The sequence below is a fragment of the Serinus canaria genome, chromosome Z, assembly GCF_022539315.1.
Source record: "Serinus canaria isolate serCan28SL12 chromosome Z, serCan2020, whole genome shotgun sequence".
Lineage (NCBI taxonomy): Eukaryota > Metazoa > Chordata > Aves > Passeriformes > Fringillidae > Serinus > Serinus canaria.
This window is the reverse complement of record NC_066343.1, coordinates 17,523,342-17,541,626: the sequence shown is the minus strand read 5'-3', so window position 1 is coordinate 17,541,626 and position 18,285 is coordinate 17,523,342.

The following is an 18,285-nucleotide window of genomic DNA, read 5'->3' as shown; positions in this document are numbered from 1 at the left end:
AAATCACTCTACAGGTGTAATACGAGAAATAAAAAATGTGAATTAATTCTATAAATCCAAGTCATATTTTCTACTTGACAAATAACCATTATCAATCTCATGCTGAGTGTTTAAAATTTTAAAAGTGAAAACAGATGAAAAATGGAATCTTTTATCACAAACATCAAAATGAACATTCATCCTGCTCAAAAGTCAGAGCACCCTAAATTCCCAAAGGCAATTCATTCTGGAATTATAAAATGAGAAAATTTCAAAAAACATATAAAGATTATATTTTCTTTTCAAGAGATTACACAATCTGAAGGCATATCTTCTTATTTTTAGTTTAACGGACTTACCATTCTTTTTTTCCCCCATCTTTACTCTAATTTGCAAGACAATACTGAGATTAGGCTATGCAACACTTTCCATTCCAAAAAAAAAAAAAATCAGTCATCTGATGATACCATACTTTTGCTTCCTTCTGAAATAGAAGTATTAACTAAAAGAGTGATTCTTAGAAGGCATGTCAAATTACTCAGATCTCTTTAGGGGTTTTTTGAAAGGTAATTCCTCGAAAATTAATCTCTCAAAGCATTTCTTAAAATAGAAATATATAAAATTCCTTTTTTTTTAAATTCCTCATTTGTGGATGGTATCTCTCTGAATTTATTTATGCTTCTTAAAAAGTTTCATGAGGTGATTCATCATTCTTAATTATTTCTCCTGTGGCTTTTAAATTTACAAGAACTGCCACAACAGAATCGTAGACTCATAGAATATCCTGGGTTAAAAGAGACCCATCAGGATAATCAAGTCCAACTCCTGGCTCAAGAAAAGCCCCAACAACTCTGCTAGGTGCTCTGACCATTTCTCTGGGGAGCCTTTTCCAGTGTCCAAACACCCTCTGGGTGAAGAACCTTTTCCTGATATCCAGCCTAAACCTCTCCTAACCCAATTTCATGCCCCTTCCTTGACTCCTGTCACTGGTCACAAGAGCAAAAAGATCAGTGTCTGACCCTCCTCTTCCCCTTTTGAGAATGCTGAAGACCTCAGTGAGGTCTCCCCTCAGATTTCTCTTCTCCAAGATGAACTGTCCAAGTGACCTCAGCTGCTTCTCATCTGGCTTCCTCTCAGAGCCCTTCCCCATCCCTGTGGGTCTTTGTCTTAGGGTGAGTGTATGGTGCTTGCATCCCCAATCATCTGTTCTGTTTATGCTCGATGTTAAGTTTTGCACCTTTAAGGCTGGTTCTGAGAGTGAAGGGAGCAGAGACGAAGCGCGCAGTTTGTTTTCAGACATTGCACTCACTCCTCCACATTCCTGCTCCAGGACTGTGTTGTCTGCGGATGGACGGACAGCGGGACAGAGCTCTCCTTTGCTTTTAGTTAGTTTTAGCTGAGGCAGAGAAGTTCCCTGGACTGTGGTTTTTCTTTTTCTTGGAGCTGTTCAAGCCTGCTCTGGACTGAAAACCCAGAAGAACATTGAGAGCTCACACCTATGGCCTGTCAGAGCCCAGGATACTGCATTCCAGCACCAGAAGGACTGATAAGAGACTGAGTGAGCCGAGTTACACTCCACAGCAAGGACTCTCTGAATTTGCCATCTCTTCATAGGAGCAAGAGATTTTATTGTTTAATAGTATTCATTTTTTATGATTGTGAATACTTTGCTTGTTGAATAAATAGTTTTTCCCACTTTTCTCCAAGGAAATCTTTTCCTGAACCAGTGTGGGGAGGGGCCACTTGAATTTACGTTTCTAGTAAAAGACCCCATTTGGAGGTTTTCTCCTAAATTAGCCCTACACCAGGACAGCCTCCTTTGAATATTGTCTAATATCTTAATATCCTTTTTGTCTTATGGCACCCAAAACTGCCCCAGGACTTGAGGTGAGGCTGCCCCAGCCTAGAGCCGAGTGGGTCAATCCCTTCCCCTGCCCAGCCGGTGATGCTGTGCCTGATGCCCCCCAGGACATGGATGGCCCACTGCCAACTCACATTCAACTTTCCACTGACCAGGACCCCCAGGTCTCTTTCTATGACACTGCTTTTCAGCATCTCATTCCCCAGTCCATGCACACATCCAGGATTGCCCTTTCCCAGGTGCAGAATCAGCACTTGACCTTGTTAAACTCCATATGGTTGGTGATTGCCCATCTCTCTAATTTTTTGAGGTCGCCCTGCAGGTCCTCTCTACGCCCCTCCTCCTTTAGGAGGTGATGTTTAAAAAGTAACCAGCACTGATGGACCCTAGCAACTGCAAAAATTTTCGCAGGAAACCTAAAATACTAGTTTCCTGAGGAGCCTGAAGTCTGTTCATTTTCAAAGCTGAGGTTTTGATAGTACTTTTCACCTTGTTGAGATTTTAAGTTGTCTCTGCATGATTGCTGTGTCCAAGATGGTTGTCAGTCTCCATTTTGCTCATGTGGGAGGTGTCTTGGGTTACCACCACCTACATCACCTTCTGATGAGTTCTTAGTGGTGGGTCATTTTCAACAGCTTTCTAATGCACAGCCAGCCTAAAGGCGGAAGCAGGGAAGAGAAGGGGGTCATCCCTGCTAGTGGGCCATCAAGGACTCCCCAGAATGGCTCATGGAATTACAGCCTCCCATTGTAAAATTCCCTGCCCTGGGTGAGGCAACCAACATTCCTGCCTATATATCATCTGGGACTTGGGACACAACATGACCACTGGGTTCTCAGAGGACAATAACTAGATTCCCAGAGCTCCTTGACTACCACTGGACCTCCAGAAAAAGGACCAGGTCTTTCCACAGGACCTCCATTTCAACAAGGCAACATTTATCACTCCAACAGGACTGCACCCCCCATTCAATCAGACTGCTATCATCATCCTGACCAACAGTGTGTCAGGTCATATTCTGGCTTTGCCTATATAAGGCAATGTTTCTGAACTATTGCCTTTATTGTAATTTTTCTATTAAATTGTAGCTCTGACTTGAAATCTCTAGCAAAGTATTTGAGTGGAGTTAATTGCTCCCTCTGGTTTACCTTAAAACCAGCACAGGAGGGCGGTAGTAGAATCTCACGGTGTGATCCACATCACTTTTTTTGCTCCTTGATTCTTACCCAGAGGGCGTCAATTGCCAGCTGAGAGCTCCAAATATTCTCTCCTTTCTGTTATAGAGAGCTCCACCCCTCTGCCTCTTCCTCTATGCCTATCTTGTCCTACAGAGCCGGGAACCGTCCATCAGGGCACGCCAGACACTGGACTCATCCCACAAGGTTTCACTCATGCCAGTGGTCTCAAATCTCTGCAACTAGGACAAATTTACAGATTTCAATCTTATGGAGCTAATGTTCAGCGACCGGCTTTTATGTTGCAGGAAGAATAGTAGGATTTTTTGGCACAGAGTGAGCAACACTGCTCCACTTCACAAACTGGCAACAGCAAGAGCTTTTCAGTGCCCACTGCAGCATCAGGATCATCAGCATAACCAAGTTGTTTTTCCAGGCACATTGCTGTCTACCATGTAGTAAACTGCTTCTCCATCCAGCTTGAATATAGTAGTGACTGTTGTTATGTGCCGTTAAGTTCACACCACACCAGGATTTAAGAATCTATGCTCAGAAAAAGAATTCATCAAAGCCTCAGCAGCTGACAACCATCAAGAATGTTTATTTCACTTATAGCTAAATAGATTGGAAACAGTAAATGAAATAATATTGGCCTTCCTCTGTATTAGTGAACAAGCAAATTTATTGAAATTACTATATTGTTTGGAATTGTACACTGCCAATTCTCCCCTTTCTCTTCAGTTCTTTTGAAGTAACTTTTGAATTGACTAAGTTTCCTGGAAGAAGAGGATCTAGACAGACAAAAGTGATTCAAGATAGCACTTTCAGTAAGAGAAAAGCAAATGAAACTTAGCAAAAACCAATCAGTAGACCGAATGCCTAGCTAATTGCAAGTCTATTTTAAATGCCCAGTAATTGTGTCCACAGGTTTAAACTGGCTATGGAGTAAATTATTTCTTTCCTGGATGTGGGTACTGATGGACAAAGCAGGGGTGCCAGTTCTTTTGTAAATCAACAAAGGATTTTAAACAAATAAAATTTTAGAACTATAATTTTGTATATATACAGATTAGATTTTACTTTCTAGGACATTCAAGTGTGAAAAGAAAATATGAGACTCTGTCCTGCTACAATCTCTGACATGTCCAAGAGTCAGAAAAGAGAGTTTTCTTGTAAGAATATCTCTCTCCTTTCTCTTGCTAATAAATATCTACATGTACAGGCTGTCTCTGATTTGAATCCATTCAGATTATGAAACTGAACTCCTCATGTCCAGTAGTACATCAAGAAATGCTAACACATGAGAGCACACCAGCCCCTACCCCATAAAAAAGTGTCATTTTCATAGCCATTTTAAAATTGAGATTAAAATTGAATTTAGCACCTAATGAGAAAAACTGCCTGCTCTTCTACCTAAAAGACAAATATGTACTTGAATTTTTAAAGTGCCTAATTTTTTTCGCAATTGTCATGTAATCAGAAGGGATTTTTTTTCATCTATCAGTATTTTTTACAATACAAATAGCTCCAAATAGTCATATTTTCTCTCAAAGCCTGAACATGAGGATGGGTATATTATACACTTATCAAACCAGGCACATTTTTCCACTCTTAGTTATGTTTATGTAGTTAACCCCCTGTATTTCAGGCAATTTGCTTTTAACATGCATAACACGCAACAGAAAAGAAGCTAAGTAAAAATAATTTCAATCTGTGCCCTGCTATTCAAAATTTTGCAAATTAATTTTAGCACCCAGTTGTCAAATAATATGTCTATTAATTTTACCAAACCTACTCAAAATAGTGTTTCCTCTAAACAGAGGATTTTTGTTCTTTAAGAATATTCAGACAGATATTCACAATCTATGTGTGTTCGCAAGGTTGCTACGAAGACTTCCTGCTGCATTCACAAACTAGTGATGAAACCATTAATTCAGTCCTCACTTCACTCATCTTACATCAGGGGACATATCCAAGAAACAAAATACTCACCAAGACACATTACTGTTGAAAACCTGACGGGGTGGTGATGCTGATTTGACATAAAGGCAGTTGTGAAAAAAATTGATCTCCAGCAGTGCTCTCATGGGTGATAGGATAAAATGATAGGTACATGGTTTGTCAGGGATATATTTTTGGTTGTTTTTGGGGTTTTTTTAATTTTTAATTTTTTTTGTATGAAAGATTTGATGAAAATAAAAACAAATAATATTCTTGGGCTGATATAAGTCCTGATATATAATGGACATAGGAGTTAACAATCACTACAAAATGGTGGGCTAGACATAGATGTCCCTATACTTCATTAGGAAATGGTTGATGATTTGTCTTAATAAGAGCAGGAACAAAAATAGAATATAGTGGGAACGGTCATACAGCATAGTCACAGTCTAGTTCATACTAATATGTGGCAATATTAAAATATAGTATAGTTGAAATTTATTTATTTTTATCACCTTACCCCTGGCATCATCATTCTTGATTTTAATAATCACCAGGTTATGCTATTTAAGGCAGACAAGTAAAACAGTATTTGAAGAAATCCTTCCAACATTTTCCTTTTTTCCTTCATCCTTCTTTCCTCCTCAAGAAACCAGTGAATCTTATAGACATGAATGAGTTTTTACAAATTTTTTTGGATCATGGGTGTCAGTTTGTATTTATTCTGATCCTTTTCCTGCTCACTGCCTCCCCCAAAATATCCTGCAATCCCGTTTTTTGTGTCAGCTAGATTTATAGATTCTCTAAAATGAAATGTATTTTTCCAAACTTGGCTTTTCAAGACAACTTCTATTACTTAAACATGCAGAATATTTTTCAGGAATGGAGGTAAGATTTTAATTTTTTTATATATTTAGCCATAATCTGCACATAAATAGTCATATCATTGTAAAATTTTCTCTTGGATATCGGAGTAATCATTCAAGAAATCTCCCTAATTGAAAGTCTTTAGTGATTAGATCAGAAAAAATTTGGATTCTAAGCAAAATTGTGATGAAGCCATAACAAGCAATTTTGTTTTCCAATAGATCATAAAACAAAAGAAAGGGGAAGAGAGGAAGATGGGGAGGGAGGAAGGGAGAAAGGAAGTTGCAGGAGTGCAGAAGGAAGGAAGGAAATATTATTCAATTAAATACATTAAAAATTGTGATACCTTTGAGCTTTATGAAGCTTCAAGGAAAACCTACAAGGAATTAGAGCAAGGGAAGAAAGAATTGTTGTTTATCTGGGGCTTGTCAGTCATCTGTTTTCAAGACAGAAAGCTGTTTCCTACTACTGTATGTGACAGTGGGGTCCTTTGAAAGCCCTCATTACCACAACAATATGGATGTGTTAAGTATGTATTACAAAGTGGATATTCTTCTCAAAATCTGATTGAATCCCCACACATAATTCTAAGCACACAAAAAAGTTTGTTACATTCTGTATTTTATAATTTCTGTACATGTCCCTTTTTATTAGCTAGGGCTGTTGCCAGAAATGGAGCAAACCAACAGAAAGATTGACTGTACAGAATTCTTAATCTGTACATGGAAAATCCTAACAGAAAACTCTCTGAATAAACAAATATGTCAGGGAAGTTTAAGACTACTGTCTTTTCTTGAGTGACTGTGGGCTGCCAATCTGTCCTCCTGAGGAGATGTTCAGTCTAGAGACAGAAAGGTCTCTGGGATTCTCCTTCCATAGCAGACCTGGATCCAGCAGACATCCACAAGCTACCACATGCTTTACCTCTGTGGGGTCTTTGCTGGAGGGAGTGCAAAAGGCGCTGGTTCTGGCAGCTACCATTGAACTACAGAGGAGGTAAATGGGTGACTGAGCTCCCCAGTGAGGCTGTGGTCTCAGGGCACTTGTCCCTCCCTGACAAAGTTCCCAGAGCCTCATTAGTCCTTGGTCAATACAAGGCTTCACAGTCCATATTTCAGCAAGACAGGCAGTTGAACTTCATCTGTGTTTTGACTCTGAAACATTTTCCTCCAGTGTCTAGAACAAACAGCAGAGCACCAAATTGTACTCTGAAGGCCAAAGTCACAAGAATGAGAAACACTTGCCCACTCATCTTTCCCTTAGTCATTGCTTCTTCAGGTCATACAGAAAACTACACGATTCTCTGTGCCTGTTTGGAATCCATTGTGCTTGATAACATTAAAGTAATTTCTGTGAAATAAAATAAAGTATGCACTATCTGACCACTGTCATTAAAAGCATTATACCAAGACACGTTTTTTTTAAATACATATGAAAGTATCATACCTCAAAAGCATAAAAGTAGGAGTAATAAAATCATATCACCAAAGGGAACTACCTCCCAGGATGTTTTTTGCACATACAGCAGGACACTCAGAAGCAAAGCTGATGAGAAAAATTAGATTACTGTGGAGATTTCATAGTAAAATAGTCCACACAAAGCAGATTGATCCCCTTTTGTATTTTTTTAACCCCATGAGTTCAGAAATAAATAAAAAAATTAATTTCCAAGTGAGATTGTTATGTAAACTTGAAAATTTCAAGCTAACAGTGGAAGGAAGACATCAAATCCCTATAATGCTCTGAAACACTTGTGAGAGAAGATCCATGCACTTATGTGCTGCTAACACCAGCTAAATGAGCATTCACAAGCCTCACTGGGTCAGGTATCATTTCCCATTACCATAATATTATAGAAACCATAGGCAGTAATTTTCTCCATTTTGCATGTGATTCATAAATGTATGCACAGACACCTTGTTGATTTTAGGTTGTCCCTTATGGGACTTGGCAAATGTTAAGGAAATATTACAATGAACTTTTTATGTTTTTACCATCTTTCCTAAGTCTTGAACCCTAAAAAATAGTTTGTTAAGGGCACATTTGTCTGACCCTGGAAGACCAACATATTTATATTCTTCTATAAACAGATGAAACATTTAATTGACTTGCATAAAAATTTGAAATGGAATCTTAAATGTTACTTTTGCATTTCAGTTAATGATTTTAAGATGTAATGAGTGTTTATAGATACTTGCTTTTTCTGGTTAACATGTTTTTTTCCCCTCCAGTTCATTTACTTTTACAGCAACATTATTTGTTTCTTAACAGTGACAATATAGAACAGAATATATCATCACAAATGCTAACATTATGATTCTATACATTTCACAAGGAATTGCATAGCATCTTAGATACAAGACACTGATTAAATTCACTTCCAGCCCATTCTTTATCACACAGAAATTTAATGGGATAAAACCACTTGAAATAAAATAGAACTTAGTGGTATTGATTCACTGTTAGTGAGAAAGCTTATCCTAAAGCAAAACATTGAAAATCAGATGTATAAATAAGGAAAGAAAGCCTAGTATTAATTTTTTTTCTTCAGAGCCTTCTAAGTCCTGAGATAGAATATCCTCTGTGAATATTTCTTATATGCAAATATATATACAAGATATGCCTGAGAGAAAAATGGAGACCTATAATAAATCCTTTTTATGAGTGCTCTTGAATTGTTGGGTCACATCATAGGAGAGACAGTGCTGTTTAAAGAAGATAAATTGAAGGAAAATTGATATTATTTGTCCTTCTTCCCCATTGTAACTTTTACTCTATATTTATTACTGTGAATTAGAATTTTTGAGTGAAATCCAATCAGTATAGAAGGATCTCAAACGGCATTCAAGCTTTTAATGAACTGATCAGAATGAGTTTAACAAATCCTTCATGTGCATATAGCCTCTGATTACAATGAATCTATTCCAGCACATCCCTGGGGTATGACAGACTTTTTGAGCAACAAAAATTAATCAGCTTGAATAAACTGCAGACACAATGAGCTGCTTCAACCACAACTATATTTGGGCAGTTTCTTGGAGTCAGATTAACTAGATGATGTTTATCTAAAATGATTGCAATTTACCAAACTTAAATTTCAAATAGGCATCAAATGTGTAGGGAACTGAGTAGAGCTAATTCATATTCCTCTGCTCCCTGTTTTAGACCAAACAAAGGAAAAGTCCTCTATCCTTCCTTTAAGTGCCCATAAGAAGACCTCTCCGTATTTTGCCAGCTTATAAATTTTTCTGGAGTACAATACCTCTGCAAAAGAGACAAGCACTGACTCCTGTGAGTTGAAGTTATATAGTAAATAAATAAGTAAAAACAGTGTAAATCTCATTTTATTGGCTCTCTCTGTATGGCCTTCAAAATTATATGTGTTTATAGATAAGAAAAATAAGAACAAGTAAAAACTTGTGTGAAGATCTAGAAAATTTTTCATTTACAGCAAATTTTAAGGGGTTCATTTGGCTTAAGAGAAAGGCTAGCTTGTGGATGTATCAAGCAGAGAGGAAATTAGAATCTTCTTTTTCCAATGCACCCTTCATGAAGTTAATTCACTTTTTCATAGAAATATAGAATCATTTATGTTGGAAAAGACTTTTAAGATCATCAAGTTTAATCATTAATCTGGCACTGCCAAGGCCACTGCTATGTCCCCGAATGAAACATATATATGTCTCCTAAAAAGCTCCATCAACTGTACTAAGGAGAAATACCTATTTTAGGAAATACCTATTTTCAGGACAGTCAGACAATTTAGCCAGTGCAAACTGTACATAACACTTGTCTGTGATAATAATAATTTATATTCTGAGAACCTTACAACCATTCATTCTTATCGCTAGGTTTAATCTGTTAAGTCCTGCAAGATATGTACTCCTCCAAAATGATCCTAATTTTAGTAGGATTTAGTTTCCTGATGGGGAGTTTTGGGGATATAGACACATCATGAATTTAAGCACTGAGGTAGATAGAGGCATCTGAGTCCAGGATCTAGCTACCTAAACCCTATCTACCACAGAAGACAAAAAGGTAGGTTCTGAATAAGGGCAGCAGAACCAGAATAGGTTCAAAAACTCTCTCTGCAGAAATGCACCTGTGAGATGGGAGCAAGTCTCAGAAAAGCAAAACTTCTATCTTCTGTAAAACAGCTGAAGTGGTGATAGGCTTCCTTTAAAAAGTCATCATCTCACTGCTTCTGACAATCTGCCTCTGATTTGAGAAGAAAAATGCAATCAGACATGCAACACTATAAACCCTGTTGCATGCAATTTTCCATACCATATAAAAAGGAAAGAAAGGAGGCTCAAAAGAAGTTAACTAACAAGAATCATTCTTTTTATTTATTTTTCTTTTTCTATAAGAGAGCCGGGTTTGTGCTTGTATATTTATTCAACTTTGACAAAAAGAAGTCTCTACACATATATGTTAAATTCGTACAATCCGTAATCTCAACTTTCTCCTTACAGGTAATTGTGAAAGAAGTCTTGTATTTTCAGAAAAGTAGGAATGAACTTTCAGAAGTAGGTAGCTTGAAAGCACAAGAAACACTTTGAATATTTTCAATTGTATTCACTGCTACTGTGTTGGTTCTGAGTATTGCACCTGGGCAAAAATAAAAAGTAGTGAATTGTAAAATCGCAGGATTCTCAGCATTCAAAGCTATCCTGTCTCTCTGTAAAGCCACTTTATCTTCAAGGGAATCTATGGCTCCCCATGGTTTAGTATCATCAGCAAACTTAATGTGCACTCAGTTTCTGTGTCTAGGTCATTGATAAAAACATGGAAAAGTTGGCCCAAAAACTCATCCCTGAGGGTCTCCATTGGAAACTAACCACCAGCCACAAGTTGCCTCGGTTAGTCCAAGTCTTTGTGTCTAGACTTCAGGCAGTTTATCCATCATGTTTATGAATATTTCCTTCTGTATGATAGATATTTGGTCCAGAAGGACACTGTGAAAATTTTACACTACTGAAATCTGACTTTAGGCTAAGAAATATACAATAAATGCCCAAATATCTCTGAATTTTAGCTTGAGGACTCGCATGCTCTTTTCTTTTTCTGATGCACATGCAATGTAATTGAAGGGACCAATTTTCAGCATGTCCCACCCTTTTGATGAATCTAATAATTTCTTAGAAACAGCCTCCACTAGCTGTTTCCTATGAGCCTTGTACCATGATATCATGCGTTCCTGATTTTGAGAACATATGTATCCATTGCTGATACAGAACATAAAACTAATCTCCTTCTATCGTCACTGCTTTTTGAGGAAAAAAATTATGCATGCCTTTATATTATGTTTCAATTCCTTGTTGCATAAATAAAATTAAAACTTTTTTATGATATTCAGAGATTAAGTTAAAATAAATTCCAAAAGCAAGAATTCTTTGTTAAATAAATTTCTGATTACCTACACATATTTCCAGGTCTGATAAAATAAAATCCATTCATTTCTGTCACTAATCCAAAATAAACCAAACAACAACAGCAAAAAGATAGTTTCCAACAACATGCAATATCTAGAAAAAAAAAATTAAGGTTTCTGTGAATGCACATTAGATAATTTTAGCATTTTAAAAAATATGGTTCAGAACAAACTCTAGAAAATTAGGTACTAATCCAAAAGCTGAATCAGCTGAACAGGCTAGAAATGTCAACTGACCAGTCTTTCTCACAGAGGTCAGGACTTCTCTTTTCACAAGGATCTGAAGATTATGCCAGGGGAAAATAATGCAGTCATATTTTTTTTAACTTAGTAAAGGACTTGATTTTGTCCTGTAGATATTATCTAATTTATGTTTCAAATCGAATTTAAGATTTGTTAAGGAATGGGGGTGGGGAATTAAACTAAAATTGACTCACCATTAGGTTTTTTGTGGATTTTCCAGTCCAATAAATATTTGTTACTCCTTGAAACTACCTCAAGCTAGCTACAGTGTCATATCACTGTTGAGTAAGAAATGACACAGTAAGAAATGATTCACCGGAAGCCTGATTGGCACAGAGTGCTGTTTATTTCAGACTGCTCCTTTTTATAAACTGTTCCACTCCAGGTGGACTCGATTGGTCATTCAGTTAATACATTTCGCCTGATTGGCTAATTATCAAGACACCCCCTTCACAAACAATCTTTGATAAAAACAAGAAAACAGAGAGTAGGAAAAACATCTGCAGGTTGTTTATAATAATAAGCTACCATTATTTATCTTCAACTCCGTAAAGTCTCCCAGACCGATTCAGGGAAAACTTATCTAGTTTTCTCACTCTCTGACCAGGCTGTCACATCCTCAGCGTCACGCATCAGCCATGAGGGGATTTTTGAAGTATCAGTGAGTCATATAAAGGTATTCATATATTGGTTGCTACTTCTGAAGGATTGGGCTATGCAGGCAGTTATACAAACATAATTTTTAAACATATTTGAGAAAAATAAAAAATTAAACACCGGCATATAATTTTTTGCATTATCAGAATTGTGCATCCTTTGGGGCTATATTGCACAGAAAATACTAACAGTGTGTTTCAGGAATATTTACCTTGAATACCATGCTAGGTTAAATTATAGCCCAAATTTTAAAGTATGTTGGTTCAATTTAATTATAGTGGCTTACTATATTGTGTATGGAGTAACACAACGCAACAGAGCAAGAATGCAAAGAAACTACCACGGTTTGTGTTTGTAGAACACTGACGTTAAATAACAGTGGGCGAACTTCAGATACATGTTCATGATATTCATAACCCATTTTTATAACTTCTGGTCTCTTACCATTCTGTATCCCTTGACATTATTTATGTCAAATCACCAGAATGTCTGACATTATTTATGTCAAATCATCCGAGTGTCTGACATGTTGTTTTGTAGTCTGACATGAGCATGTACTGAAATAATGAACTGTTGAAGAAAACAATATTTGTCTTGGCAAACTGGAGTAACTTCAAATATAGCTATCGTATAAGGATCATGCAAGAATAATGTATGGAAAATGGTGTATTTCTAGAGTCTCATGTTTTCGTCTGCAGGAACAAAGAAGTGTGTTACAATCTGAGTAGACTGCAATGACATTGAATTGTTGAAGCTTCTTAGCCCTCCTTCTGCTGAAATCCCCCACCTGAATCCCAAGTGTGCTGTCACAAGTCATACTAGACAAGCTGAATGTACATTTTGTGTTGAAATCTATTTGTAATTCCATTATGCAATCTCTATGTAGTTCTAAATTGACAACAGAAATGTCAAACATAGTTAAGTGCAGAAGATCTCTTTCCAGAATCAAAAACTTTTGGCACTAGGAGCTCAGTGTACACAAAACAGCATATTTAAAGTTTTTTAAGCTGAGGACAGCATACCTGTGAACTGAGAAAGAGAAAGATAAAACAGGTTTAAATACATATACGGCTTTATTTTAAAATACATGACTCTTTGGTAACTTCTCAAAAGAAAACCTGGCTTGATAAAAAGTCTTTGTGAAAGATATTCTTTTTGATTGGCATATTAAGCGGTCTTAAGAGTAAAGCTTCTAGGTAAATTCATGGGAGGTCGGATTGCTTTTACATAATATGAGAGCACCAATTTGTTTCTTTAAAATGAAAGAAAAATTCAGCTTCTTTTTGTGAAAATACACATATTGTATCTATTGTTATGCTAAAATGTATAAAATTATAGTAGTAGTGGGTATTCTTAAAAAAGTTATATGCTGGTTTAAATTTTAGCCTTAAATTTCAGGAAGAAACTTGGAACCTCTGAAAAACTTCAGTCTCTTAGTTTCAGCTTGATATAAAATCTACTGTTCTCAGGGGAAATCTATACTCAACAAAAGTTTTGGAAAATTTATTGGACTTGAGGTCAGCCCATTGAAAAAAATCATGGCTTTAACTTAACCCTTATTTTTATGTAATCCTCACTTTTATTCAGGTAATTAACACTCCATTGAAAACATTACTTTTTGGGACATCAGTCTTAAATACATATATTTCTATTTTCTCATCTTCACTTATATTGCTCAGCAGGGCATTGATGATACAGAAAATAAGACTGTACTTCAGTCACCTACATCATAAGTAATGGCTGAATACATATATTCCTGCACAATCTTTGTTCAATCTAATATGTACTTTAAGTGCAAAAACCACAAACTAGTTAATGAAAATTAATTGACCTGAAAGAACATATCAGTTAATTTCTGTATTATTTAATATAGATATAAATTTGACTTGATTTACTCGCTTGGAGGATGTTTTGTTCTGTGAGACCCACCTGTGCCAAAGTGCCTGGGCCACCTTCCACAGTCCTCAGATAAGCCATCAGGGGTTCCATTATTGCACATTATCAAATGAGCAAGAAAACAGCCACTTCTTTGTCCTTGCATTTCATGAAAGGCAGATAAACTACCTATATTTGCTCAAATCTATAGTCAGAGCATTATGTTTATATTTTCCACTCTTAATAAAAGCCCTGAAACCTGAAACTCAGTATTGTTGCTGTGAACTTGTACCAACACACTAATACTGATTTAAAAAACCTTGCTACTTCTGAAGGAAAAAAGAAGCTTAAAACCCATTTGTTTTGTCTCTAGTTAAATTTTTAGTAGTCACAATGTCTCATGGACTTGAAGCAGTTTTAACTCTATTGTCCACTTGTTGAAATATTGAAGTCTAGAATACTTTTTAAAATATACTTTTAAATTCAGGTAATATTTAAGATTAATTTCAGAAATTATTTGCTGAGGGTCTTTGTACTCAACTATATATTTCTTTGATTTTAGAAGCTCCTTCAGACCTTTTCACAATAGAAGTGAATTAGGGACTTAGAGAAATCATATAACACCCCCAGTATTAACCTACTGAGAAGGCTTATTGTGGGAGAAGTGCGTTTGACACTCTTTCAGTGGGATAAACAAGTCTTGGAATAAACAAGTGTTACCTAGTTTGGTAGGAATTGATGATATAAAAATGGTCCTGAATCCAAACAGCCATTATAACTATAATCAATTAGCTTTCAATTTAATTTCAGTTCACCAAATTCTTGATTGTGACCAGACCCAATTAATGACAATATTATTACCAGGAGTGAAGTCTGCTTGCTGATTACATCATGCAAATAGTGTAGTGTCTGCATGCAGGGCAGTAAGCATTTTATACTTGCTGCACGAAAAGTGAGGTTCTTATACATTTTTCCTAAAAATTTGAATTAAGAGAAGTGTTCCTTTCCAGGTAAAATAGCATATTTTTCTTTACCAGTAATTAGGAAAAAATTAGATTTCTCTTATTAGCTATCATTTTAAGTGACTAATATTTCTTGGCTATGGTGTTTCATAACTGTCTGGATAACTTAATCAAAAATACACAAAGTCATAATAAAAAAAAGCTATATAAAACCCTTTCTGGAAAAGGAAAATTACTAACCCAATTGCTACACTTGAAAATATTGAAATACATATTTTTGGGAAAAGCACAAACCTGTTATGGTTTATCTCACCTGCTTCTACATTTCCCACAACTTCCTTGATTTTTCTCTCACATGCTTGTTCCTTCTTGCCTGAAAAGTGCGTTGCTTAAATATAATGATTGATACCTTCTTGTAGCCTAACATCTACCACACACAGGGGTAAAGCACATGCATAAATCTAGATTAAAAATTGAAATATTATCATCTGTAAATGCTAGTCCTCATAACTTTGGAATATAATGTCTTTATAAAATTCCTGTGTACATTACTTTGAATCCAGCACCCCTTGTGAATGCACTTTGATCACAAAAGTACTTCAGCACTTAATGTTTAAGAATTTCAAGAGTTTCAATACAAACAAAAGCTTAGCATGGAATAAAGCATCTATGAAAACTAATTTCATATCTTTGGACAGCTTATTGTATAAGTTCTTTTAAATAAGTTCTAGTTCCTCTGCCTCAGCTGGATCAGACCCTTCCTTTTCCTTCTGAGAAGTGCTGGCATTTTTCAAGCAGGAATAACACCCTTAACATATTGTCCTTTGAGGAGGTAGCAGTGAATGTGCTTATTAATTTATCTTCTTTTCCTTTTTCTTCCAGGGAGGGAAAAAAAAGACAAGGGGAACAAAGGTAGTCTTTATAGACCTGAGAACCTGAGAGGTCTCTGAATTGGGAAGTGTGAGTAGAACAAAACTCAATCTGAAATGCAAATGTGGTACATAATATACAATAATTGTTGCAAACAGGGATTTGCAACAGGAAACTTGCTCCCATTTTCTGCTAAAAAATCATACAATGATCTGCCAAATCTTGTTTTCTCAATGACCTAAAGAATATATTTTATAAAATCTTTTTAAAAAGTGAATTATAAAAAAAAATTACTTCATCTTTTAAAACCAGGCATTTTTACAGACATTCTGTGAACTACTCTCTCTAATTTACTGTAGACTTCAGCTTCTATATCAAGTAATCATATTTGGTTAAGATGATGTTTTACAAAAGCCAGAAAATCCCAGCATCTAAAATTCAATATTCAATCTAGGTTTCTTTATAAAACTCTGTTTCCTATTTTTTTCTTTATTCCACTAAGACTGCCCAATTCTTCTACTGAATATTTCTGTTCCACTTTTGTTGGATTACACTTAGGCTTTTCTCTGAAAACAAGAAGGAAAATTGCAGTTGCTGCCATCTCCATACTCTGCTGTTATATGAATTGGCACATCCACTAATTCTTGATTACACAAATGCTAAACCCTCTCCATGAGCTACTGGGTCAGCTTGCAGACTTCCTTATGTTCTCTAAGTACCTCCTTAGGTACACGCTTCTACAGCATGATTTATTTTTTGTAAGACCAGAATCTAAAATTAGAATTTTAATCACTGCATTTAACAATTTCTGTTACTTTAACCCTCTTTGTGTCAAAATTTTTGTATAAAATTAGATTTGATTTCAAAAATTAGCGGAAGACTTTTGCTTGCTCAGTTGGGGTTTTATTGCTCATTTGTTTTTTGTTGCTTCTTTATATTGCAATTTAATTGTAGGTGTAGTGGAAAACAAAAAGGCTAATAAACTTTATTTTGAAAGAAAACTGTTTGCTTTGTCTAAATGAAAAACACATTGTCCTGGTTTAGGGCAGATTTGGGAGAAAATCTCTAAAGGGATTCCTCTAGAATGCAGTTCAAGTGGCCCCTCCCCCAACTAGTTCAGGAAAAGTTTTCCTTGGAGAAAAGTGGAAAAAACCCCTGTTTATTTAACAGGCAAAGCAACACCAAAAAAAAGAACAATATTAAACAATAAAACCTCTCACTGCTCTGAAGAGATGACAAACTCAGAAAGTCCCCTTTGTGGGCTGTAGCTCGGTTCACTCAGTCTCTTATCAGACCCTCTGATGCCAGAAATGCCACAGTCCAATCCCAGCCCAGTGGGCCACAGGTGGGAGTTCCTGGTGATCTTCTGGGTGTTCAGTCCAGAACAGGTTTAAACAGGTCCAAGAAAAGAAAAAAACACAGTCCCAGGAACTTCTCTGCCTCAGCTAGCTAAAAACTAACTAAAAAGTAAAGGAGAGCTCTGTCCCGCTGTCTGTCCAGAGACAGCACATTTCAGGAGCAGGAATGTGGAGGAGTGAGTGCAGTTTCACAGATAACAAACTGTGCGCTTCTTCTCTCTCTCACTTTGCTCTCAGAACCAATCTTGAAGATGCAAAACTTGTTTCTGGGATAAACAGGTGAATGGGGATAAAATTCAGCATCATAAAGTCACTCCAAGATGCATATGTAATTTGAACTGTTTTAACTGAGTTTGTCTAAGACCCCAAAGTTATAGAGTTTGGTAGCCTATTTGTATAAGAAATGTGATATGAAACTTAAATATGACCTGAATGCTCTACTAACTCCAGATACTCCATGCATTATCTTTAATTAAGCAGTATTCCCCTTTCTAAGCTTCATATGATATCTAAGTTTTGACACAAAATTTCCTCTATGAAACAAAAACAAAAGACAATTTTATCTTTTAGTGAAATTCAAATTATTTAATGAAGCACAAATAAAAGATAAATTTATTTTTATTGAAGTGTAAATAATTACCTATGCCAATTAAAAGGCCATTTTGTAAAATTAAAATTCATTTGCAAGAATTTGCTGTTAAATACTTTTATTACCTAAACTGTCCTTTAAGTGTAATCAAAGGTAACTTTTAATCAAAACTCAAGTGAATTTATCTTGTAAATGTATTTTCTCACTAAAACTCTGTTGTTTAGTAGCTGTAAACAGTCTTTTCCAGTTCTAAACTAAACTAAGGCTCATATGCCTTGCATTACTCTTTTGACTAATTCTGTTAACATACTGTTTGAAGTCAAATATCTAATTAAAGATAAGAGCGCAGAATGAGGCGAAACACATTCTGTGTTTCCATGTGAGAAATCAGAACACAGCAGCATGTGGGACTCAGTCCAAAATGGTTATCTTTATTTTCAAATTTGATTGTTTTCACTCTTATTAAAGAGTCTT